The following is an 8,252-nucleotide window of genomic DNA, read 5'->3' on the forward strand; positions in this document are numbered from 1 at the left end:
TCGTTTTGCAACATTTGACACTGTTCCTCACCATCTCCTCTCCTGGTTGAAGTCCTTCCTGCCCCCCTTCCTGTCTTTCTTTGACCCCATCCTTTCCCATTTCCTCCTCCTTCTCCATCATTTCTTCTCATTTTCCCTTATGGAATTTCCTTCTCTAATCCTGCTTTAAATGCCACTGGTTTTAAGCATATGGAAAGATGTTCAGCCTCACTCATAATAAGAGAAATGCAAATTAAAACAAAGAGAGATCATTTTTTACCCTTCAGATTAACAAACCATGAAAAGTTTGGCAAAACAGTCTGTGGACAGTGGTGTTAGGAAACTTCACTGTCATACACTATAAAGCTTAATTGGAAAATACCTTGATGCAATACAATTGCGACAATCAAAAATTTAAATACATGAGGGGATTTAATTCAGCAATGTTTCTTATAAAAATGTATACTAGAGATAAAATCTATTAAACACTACTATATTCCCATTCTTCCCTTTTTATACAACAGAAACTGATTTTGTTGGCAGCAGCAATGAACCAAAGTAAATGACATTTCCCAACCTCCCTTGAGATAGAATGTCTGCTTGCCACAGGTCTGGCCAATGAGATGTAAGCAGAAATAATTTGGAAGGAAATCTCCTGAAAAGGATAACAGACGCAGATGATCATATACCATTGTTGCTGCTTTTTTCCTTTGTTATCTTCCTCTTGCCTTTTGTCTGGAGTGTGAATGTGATGGCTGGATCTGAAGCAACTATCTTATAACCATAAGAAAAGGCCAAGGAAACCTCATTGAGCCACTGAATCAATGCCAGCATTTGTGTACCCCAATATTCCTCATTATATGAGGGGGAGAAACCCTCTATTTTGTTTAAAAGGCTATTGTTCAAGTTTTCAGTTACATGCAACAAAAATCAATCCTTAAATGGTATTTATTAATACAAGGATATTTTTGCAGTGTTATTTACATAGCAAAAGCCTGGAAATCTACTGATTTCCCATTGTAGAAAACTAGTCAATTAAATTATGGGACATGCTTTTGATGGAATATTATGCAACTGTATAAAAAACTGAGGTTGATTTTTCAGTATTAATAAGAAACAGTCTCCAAAATGTTTAGTTGAGTTTTAAAAGAAAGATGTTGTAGTTGCTGTTAAGTGTAATCAAGTGGATTCCAACTCATAGCAACCCTGTGTAGGGTTCTAAAGAGTAGTTTGTGTGTTTGAATTGCCAAACTTGCAGTTAGCAGTCCATTGCTTATCCTATAGTGCCAAAAGATAGGGAAAGACAAATGTAGTTTGCTATCATTTATATAAAATTGCTTTATAGCCATTAAACAACTCTGGAAGAATGCATAAAACTTCTGTGGCCTAAGGGGATGGGGCTCAGGACTGATAGAAAATTCACTATTCACTGGATACCCCTTATTCTATTTGAATGCTCACCTACCCACCCACTGCCATTGAGTTCATTCTGATTCATAGCAACCTCATAGGACAAGGTAGAACTGCCCTAGAGGGTTTCCAAGATTTTATTGAAGCAGATTTCTTCTGCAGAGCAGCAGCTGGTGGGTATACACTGCCTACCTTTCAGTTAACAGCCCAGCGCTTAACCCACCTGCCACCATGGATCCTATTTGAATGTTAACCATGAACATATTTTATCTTCCCCCAAAATGTGTTCATTAGGATCTTACTTCTTTGTTGCAGAAAGAGGTGAAGTGAGAGATTGCCAGGACTCATTCTTTTCCCTTCATTCTTTATACTGGATGACCACATCCCACGGTTTCAACTGCCACTTATATGGTAATGAACCCAACCATGAATACCTATCCATTCAGCGGTTCACAGGACATCACAACTTGAAGGGCCCACAGGCACTCAAACACGTGGTCCTGCTCTGCCATCTGAGTTCTTGGTAAATTGCACCAGCCTCAACTAGCGATGCCCACTCTGCAACAAGGAATCTCTCCAAGTCCTGTTTTCTACCCTCTGCTTCTAACCTCCCCTCCCTTCCATTAGGTTTCCCTAGAGACTCTGTGCTCATCAGAACTTCTGAGGTCTCAGTCAGATGCCTGAAACCCGGCATGGGCCCCCCAAGGTCCTGTCTTCATCCCTCTGTAACATACACCATGCTCGTTCCTTCTTGTCCACTGTCTTCCTTATGAGCCCGGAATCTCCACGGGAAGAGGTGCCACATGTGTGTCTTTCTCTGCTAAATTCCTCATGCTAATAATGGTTCCTGATAGCAAAGATCAGGCTCTAATTGTACACGTTAAAAAATGTGACCATCATCTTACCCCATCCAAACATGCCCTGCCCATTTTTAACTTCCCCACTAGCCCCACCAAACCACTCACTTCTCTCCATCTCCAAATAAGGCTCATCACTTCTCCACTGAATTAGAGCCATGGTTCCTTCCCTGGATTCCCTAAATCCAGGGAGTTTGGCCCCTTCTAATCCTGATGCCCCTGAGTGGGAGGAGCTCTGGTAGCGTAGTGGTTACGAATCGGGCTGCGAACCGGAAGGTCAGCAGTTCGAAACTACCAGCTGCTCCTTGGGAGAAAGACGAGGCGATCTGCTCCCGTAAAGATTTACAGCCTCGGAAACCCTATTCAGGGTCGCTATGGGTCGAAACGGACTCGACAGCACTTAACAACAACAATAACAACAATCCTGATGCCCCTGAGTGGGGTAAATGGGTGAATGCTTGGCTACTAACCAAAAGGTTGTCAGTTCAAATCTACCCAGAGAGTCCTCAGAAGAAAGGCCCACAGTCTAGTTATAAAAGATGATATCTATTGAAAATCCTATGAAGTGCAGTTCTACTCTGAAATACATAGAGTTGCCATGTGCTAAAATCAACCTGACCACAGTTGGTTGTCCATGTTGTCAAAGTAAGATATGTAAATGGTCATATCTCCCCACACTCCCCAAAGTGAATAAGTATAAGTACTATAAAGCTTGTGGATACATTCAGACCTCATTATAGCTCCAGGACCCCCACAAGGCACTCCCATCAGTCATGTACAAGATGAGTCAAAAATTATCTGCACTCTGGCTATAGAATTTATATTAATCAACTTTTAGAAAAGACACATAATTTTCAACATAATCTCCGTGCTTTCCAATATACTTTGTCCATCTGTCAACAAGCTTTCATATTCCCTTATGGAAAAAAAATGTTTTAGACTTCTGGTTTCGGCAGCAGTGGAGAAAGTCAGGTAGGGAAGTCTCCACGCTAGAGGGACTGGGATCTCATACAGGAAGCGCTCCCAGAACAACGTCAGAACTCTGGATCTACCATAAGGTCCAGGATGTCAGTTTCCCGCACTCACAAGTGAAAAAAAATCACAATATTAAGAAAAATACTGCGAGTTAGGAATCTGGAGATGGGCCTCCCTCTGTGACCACGCTGCCCTGGCAGAGTTTAGAGGGTGGGGCTACAGCCATTCCGGCTCAGTGAACCAGCACTAAAAGCAGCGCAGAGACTCGTGCAAAAAGAGATGTGGGAGACTCTATACATTTCTCTCCACATCTTCCCTGTTGCACCTTCTTTGCTCAGCCAGGACGCCATCAGGCAGGTGGATGTGCACCCTCAAAAAACAGCCCTGACACCACAGTTTCCCCCATGGTACAGAGAGAAGGAGCTGGGTGGCCAGTAATGACATCAGCGGCGGAGACACAGCCCTAAGATTGATTTGTGCGAGACCCTTTGTGGCTGTGCGCCTTGGAGTCTGTTCCAACTCCAGGTGACCCTGTGTGGGGTTTCCGGGACTGTGGGTCTTTGCGGCAGTGGGGCGCCTCACCTTTCTCCAGCGGAGCAGCTGGTGGTTTTGAGCTGCTGACCTTGCGGTTCCGGCCCCATTCGTGGCCACTGCTCTACCTGAGCTCTGTGTGCAGGACCCTCATAATACAATCTGTAAAACCCCAACAAAAAAGGACTCAACCATCTGGAGAATTGTGCTGCACACACGCAAACACCTAACCGACCTTCAGAGACAAAAATAGTGGACAATCTTTCTCCTATTAACGTCTCAATATCTACCTGTGCACCTCTACTGTAGTGACTAGAGGAGGGGTCTGAGTGAGCGGACACCCTCACCCACCGCAGGAGGCTTCTATCTGACACACACATGTCTGTGTAGCTCGGGACAGTCAACCAAAGCTTTAATTCTCTTCCAAAGTGGTGGTATTTGTCTCTGCATTTATATTACTTCTACTTTTGTTCCTTTTGATCACACATCTTTCCTGGAAGCAGGAGCTTTTTCTCCCTAAGTTACCCAAGAAGAGACAGTAATTGTGACCATATAGCAAAGCTATTCGCATACCCCATAATTTTCCACCACTGAGACAAGAGCCAACAACACCTGCTAAAGCATCACATGCAAAAAGGGAAACCTGTCTCCTGATCATATTCGTCAGGAGACACCCAGTAAGCCTAATAACAAACACCAATAAACATCCACTTAAGCATTAAAAAAACAAAACACCACATACCTATTGGAAATGATGAAAAAGAAACAACAAACTATATCAAAACATGTCAAAAAACAGAAGAGAGTAGCTGAGACAAATGAGCTGGAGACAGACAAGGGCTTTCCAGAAGAGGAAGAGCAGGTTTTGGAGATGCCTGAGAAAGAATTCAGAAGAATGATATGGAAACAAATTCAAGTGCTCCGAAAAGGGGTGGAGGAAAAAAAGGAAGAAGTCAGGAAAGTAGTACAAGAGCAATTAAATAAGATTGATACAGCATTGGAAACTATTCAAAACCTGCAAAAAAAGGTCCAGATGATTAATAATAAGATATCAGAAATGGACAATACACTGAAAGGGGAAAGGAGCAGCTAGAAGAGATGGAAGCCAGAACTAGTGATCTGGAAGACAAATCTCTCAATACTGCTAAAATAGAAAAGCAAGCGGGAAAAAAAGGATTTTAAAAAAATGTTTTAGGCTGAGTTGTGAGCCACAAATACACTGCTGTTTTCATTTCTTCATCAGAGATGAATCTTCGTCCTCAGAGGCCTGCTTTCAGAGGACTAAACAAGTGAAATTTCAATGGAGAAAGATCAGGACTATAGGGAGAATGCTTTAATATTTCAAAATGAATTTTTTGCAGAGTGTCAACAGTGTGGGCAGAGGAGTGCTGACGAGCACTGTCATGCAAGATCACAAGGCCTTGGATAATAGTACTCTCTGCATTTAATCCAAAATTTAGTCTTCAGCTCTTCAGTGAGCATCTCACTGTAAAGAGCATTGTTGATTATTGAAAATAATTTTCCTGATAGTGTTCCAATACTGGCCCTTGAGAATCCCAGAAAACTGTATTGTTGTTGTTGTTAAGTGCCATTGAGTTGATTCTGACTCATAGCAACCCTGTATGGGGTTTCTGAAGAGCAACTGGAGAGTTTGAACTGCTGATCTTGGGGGTCAAACTGACCTTGGAGTACAGCACATTGTTCCCCAGTATCAATCCAGGTCTTCCACAAAACTGTAAACAACAATTTTCCAGATGATGGTTGATTTTTGAGCTTTTTCTTGATCAGTGATTGAGGATGTTTCCATTCCATACTCTGCTGTTTACTCGTAGTGATGATTCCATGTCTTGTTGAAGGAAGGATACCTTCCTTCAAGTATCCGTCCAAATTTTGGTTGCAGTTGTCCAAACACTTCCATTTATGATCTTCCATGAGTTGTTTTGGTCCCCATCTTACACAAACTGTTCAAAACTTAGGTCTGCCATGGATTATTTCATAGGCAGAGCCATGGCTGACTTGCAATGATTCGCCACATAATCCACTGTCACTCTTCTGTTTGACAGAATCATTTCACATGCACACTCAATGTTGTCATCAGCCATGGATGTGGACAGGCGTTTTAATATAATCAGATAATTTTTGACTCACCTCATAGACTCAAGCTCTTCCTCAAAATTGCCATTGTTTCAAACCTCTGTGCCTCTATGCACCTCCTTCCTCACCATGGAACACAGTCACTGTTTCCCACTCTCTCCCATTTTCCTTTTAGCTAAATCCTTTCAGTCTAACTGAAAGGTTACCTCCTCCAAGAAGCAGTCCATGACTACCCACTAACGGTAGTCTTACAAGAGACCAGCCTCTCAGGAAGAAGGTCTCCTCCCATCTCCTTTTCTTACTCTGGACTGTGAGCTCATGGGGGGAGTTCTCAGTGCATGGATGTCTTTCAGTAAATGTTTGTTGAATATTCACAACAGCAAACAAGGGAATAATTCCTTGCTGAAGTAAAGTGAGACATGTGTGAGTTATATGACATTGTGTCAGGTATTAGATGTTCAATAAGTTTACTTTCATTCTTTCCTTTTGCTCTCCTGTGGCCCAATTTCTCCCATCTTCCTAGACCATGGGTACAATTGGGATCCCCTGGACAGTGAAAGAATATCTGCTGCTGATACTTGCATCAACCTGACCGCAGTCTTAGTGATTCTGAGAGTCCCTGAAGGGTGGCTCACAAACTAACTCATTGGCTTCCTTTGCTGCATCACCTGTGCCATGCCTTTTCTCTTCTGTCCCAGCCCCACATCCAGGATCCACAGAAGCAGACCGCGTCAGTAGCTCAGCCCCATGTGCTGCCACTCTGCTCCTTAGATTATACCCTCTGACTTTCCCTTATTCCACGAAGAGTAAACACAAGCCTGTGGCAGACTCAGTGAAGGTTACTCTGCACCACAGTGTCCTCCCCTTCTTGCCTCCCCTGCCCCCTGAGCAAGCACAGAGCCAGCTCACCCTCACAGCCCACAACAGCAGGGGCCACCTCAGGCTCCAAGTGGCCCCTTCTTCCCTGCTAGCCGTGGTTTCAAAGGCTTTTCCAGACCTCTCCAAGTACCCTTGTGCCTCTGGGTGTGGCTGGCTCCCCGGGCCCTGACTCCTAGCTACGGTGGCCAGTCTGTCTGCCCTCAGCATCCTGGCCAGCCACCAGCACTGACCTCACACCCAGCACTGATGATTGGAAGTAGCCAAAAGATCAGAGTGGACACAGTTTATTCCCATCGCTTCTTCCCTCTGAATTTGAACTGTGACCAAGAAAAAAAGAGAAAGCCATAGGAACAGGACATCCTTTGCTGCTGCCTCTCCAAATCTATTAGGGGTTTAGTCCAAAAGAGTCTTCAATTGGGCAAACTATGTGTTTTTCACTGCAACAAAATGCCAGAAATGAAATATGATTAACATGTGTCATGGTAGTGGGAGGCACCTTTGTCAGACCCTTCAAAGGGAAATTGGGGTGTGAAGGCGAGAGACAAGGCCACATCCCCAGTGGCTCCTGAACCTCTGCCCTGCACCCAGCTATGGTGGCCAGTCTGTCTTCACTCAGCTTCCTGGCCAGCCACCAGCACTGACCTCACACCCAGCTACCTGCATTCTGAGTATGTGTGTGGTGTAGGAAGTGCAGCCTGGGAGCTGGGGGTTGTGAGCAGATGGAGGAGTCCCAGAGTCCCACGTAGGCTGCACTTACCACAGCTGTCCATGTCTGTTCCCTTCTCTGAGCTTTCTGTACGCACCACCATATCCCATTTAGACAGTCGCCATGGAATCCCTCCAAGTCAGGGAAGGGGCTGTCTGCCTACTAGGGACACAAGATATTTCAAAATGACCAAAAGGTAGTCAGCTCAGTACCACACACCTGCTCCTTCTGATAAATTTCAGGAGCTCCCTGAGAGGCCCACCACCTTGCCCAAGCCTGCCCCCAAGTGATGCTAAAGTTCCACCTTAGAGCACCACATCATTGACTTAAGATGGGAAAATCTTGGAAGGAAGAGTGTCTCCATTCCTAGAAGGTTTTGGTAGAAAAAGTAGGAAGTAAACATGAGAATACTGGCATGCAGTGTTTGTGACTAGTAACAAAGCAAGTGTTGAGGAGAAGGAGGGTGAAGAAAAGGTGTAGGAAGGGAAGATCCAAAGAAGTAATCAGGAAAACCTAGGGAACCACAATCCAACCAACCCAGCCTCACAATAGACCAGAGAAGTCCAAAATCAGGGTTGGTCCAATCAGTCCAGTAAGGTTTCCTGGAGGAATCAGGATTGGAGTGGGTCCTCCAAGAAAAGTTCAAAGGGAAGCAGTCATCTCAGGTTGACTTTGAGCCAGGGTAAGGTAAGGAGCTCTGGTAGCGTAGTGGTTACGAATCGGGCTGCGAACCTTAAGGTCAGCGGTTCGAAACTACCAGCTGCTCCGCGGGAGAAAGATGAGGCTTTCTACTCCCGTAAAGATTTACACCCTCGGAAACC

This window comes from Chrysochloris asiatica, unplaced genomic scaffold, assembly GCF_000296735.1.
Source record: "Chrysochloris asiatica unplaced genomic scaffold, ChrAsi1.0 scaffold00141, whole genome shotgun sequence".
NCBI lineage: Eukaryota > Metazoa > Chordata > Mammalia > Afrosoricida > Chrysochloridae > Chrysochloris > Chrysochloris asiatica.